Source organism: Lutra lutra, chromosome 1 (genome assembly GCF_902655055.1).
Source record: "Lutra lutra chromosome 1, mLutLut1.2, whole genome shotgun sequence".
Classification (NCBI taxonomy): domain Eukaryota; kingdom Metazoa; phylum Chordata; class Mammalia; order Carnivora; family Mustelidae; genus Lutra; species Lutra lutra.
Window position 1 is genome coordinate 82,187,623 of NC_062278.1, and position 2,693 is coordinate 82,190,315.

Below are 2,693 nucleotides of genomic sequence, written 5' to 3' on the forward strand. Positions count from 1 at the left end.
ACCGTGCGGCCTGGGCGGGGCGCCGCGCGAGTTTTGGCTCTATGAGCGCATGCGCCGCGCGAGTTTTGGCTCTATGAGCGTGGGCCTCGGTGATTGGGCCCCTGAGGCCACGTGAGGGCTGGTTGAGGCAGGCCTGCGCCGGTTGCCGAGTGATCACACCGTGCAGCTTCTGCCGGCGCTTGTCGCTGCTTCGGGGAAGGGCAGTGCCCAACCTCGGGGCCAGGAATTGTGTGATGCCACTGCTGTCGTGGGCCAGACAGAAGCGGGGAGGAGGAGGGTTGAAGTTTACGCAGTGGCTTTATCAGCAGGCAAGGGTGTCCCAAAAGGGGAGGGAGAGACCTGGCTAAATGGAGAATTGCGTGTCTCACAGGGCCTGTCTATTTATGGAATGATTGAAACTGCTTAGAGGGGCTAGGTTTCTCTGTAGTCCGTTTTTTGTTGTTTTTTCTCCAGCGTGGTTGAAGAAAGGTGAAACTGGGGTCTGGATAACTAATACGTTAGAATGGGTAGGTTGGAATCCTAAGATTCCTTCCATCCCTCTTACTGTTGAGCCACCAAAAAGGTCTTGTAAGAGCCAAATATTAAAATTTTGTTTCATGTTAACTGGATATATATGCAGCATTGAAATGATAAGAGAAAATAACGTTAGGGAACCAATAGCATTAATTGTACTGTGTAGGAAATACCTATTAATTTTTATATATAATTTTATTTATATTGCCTACTGTTTTCCATTGGATAACGAATACTAAAAACAACCTATGCTTAAAAGTTAAACATACCAGGGGCGCCCGGGTGACTCAGTGGGTTAAGCCTCTGCCTTCCGCTTGGGTCCCAGAATCCTGGGATCGAGCCCTGCATGGGGCTCCTTGCTCAGCGGGAGCCTGCTTCCTCCTTGCTCTCTGCCTGCCTCTCTGCCTACTTGTGATATCTGCCTGTCAAATAAACAAAATCTTAAAAAAAAAAAAGGGGGGGGGGCGCCTGGGTGGCTCAGTGGGTTAAGCCACTGCCTTCGGCTCAGGTCATGATCCCAGGTCCTGGGTTCGAGCCCCACATCGGGCTTTCTGCTCAGCAGGGAGCCTGCTTCCTCCTCTCTCTCTGCCTGCCTCTCTGCTTACTTGTGATTTCTCTCTGTCAAATAAATAAATAAAATCTTTAAAAAAAAAAAAAAGTTAAACATAACCAAACCTCACATCACTTAGAAGATAAAACATGTTATTGCTGGCTTTTCCCAAATAGTCACAAGTTGTAATAACTTACCCATCTCAAAATTAATAAGAAGGAAAAGGTTGGTTTCCTGAAGATGGACATTAAAATTTGAATGCAAAAAGTTACGCATTTATGGGGCACCTGGGTAGGTCAGTGGTTAAGCATCCAACTCTTGATCTACCCTGTGATCACCATATCAGGGTGAGGAGGTCAAGCCCCCTTTGGAGCTCCACACTTAGTGCTCAAGATTCTCTCTCTCCATCTCCGGCTACTCCCCTACTGATGCACACACTGTCTCTCAAATAAATAAAAAAAAAAAAATTAAAAAGTTACACCTTAGTTAAATGTAGTGTAGATTTTGGACAGGAAACCAAATTAATACAAATACTACATTTCTGAAAACTAATTTTATGCAATGCTTCAGGAAATGCTTTGCAACTCTTTAAGGACTGGTCTTGAACCTGTGTTCATTCTTTCTTCATTTTGAGCAAGAAAGAGAGGGAGAGAGACCAAGTGGTGAGGAGGGGCAGAGGAAGAGAGAGAATTTTAAGCTGGCTCCAGGCCCAGTAGGGCTTGATCGCATGAGCCTGAGAGATCATGACCTGAGCTGAAATCAAGAATTTGGTGCTTAACTGGTTGAGCAACCCTTGAACAAAGTTGAGCAAGGCCTTGAACCTTCATTCTTAAAAAAATGTCTTCAAAGTACACAGACTTGCTGAAATGTATTTTTAAAGTACATAGGCATGATAAGTTTTAGCAAATACTTGTTGAATGATGTATTATGTATTAGAAAGTTTACTACTATGCTATGTAGGTGGAAATTATTTTTATTTCAAAACTCTTATTACAAATTATTCATACTGTCTCCAACCACTTAAATATTGTAAAATAGCTTTTTCTGTATTCTTTATCTTTCCCTAGGATCTTCAAGGTGGTCATGATTAAATTCTATTACATTTTTATATAATTTGAAAATTTCTTCATTATTTTTGAAAAGAGGATATAGTGGCAAACTGAATCTTTGCTTATCCAAATGTTGTTGTTGACTTACAGCTTTCATTATTACCATTAAGATGTTTTCATCAGATTTTATTTCTAAGTAGCTTGTTCTCTCTGGTGTTTGTTTGCTTTTTTTTTTTTTTTCTAATTTCTAGATGTGCCCTTATTTTTTAAAATCTTAATCCTTCTTGGGTAAATTTATGATCTACTGCTGGGTTACATATTATTCCAAAATTTAGCACCTTAAAACAATGATCATTTTATCCCATAATTGCTATTGGCTAGGAATTCAGATATGACTTAGCTGGATGGTTCTGGCTAAGTATTTCTCATGAGGTTTCTGTGAAGATGTGAGCTGGGGCTTTAGTCATCTGAATGCTTGGCTGGAGCTAGAGGATCGACTTCTAACATGGCTCAATCACATGGATGTTGGCAGGAGGCCTCAGTTCCTTGTCATGTGAGTCTCTGTAGAGATGCTTAGTGTC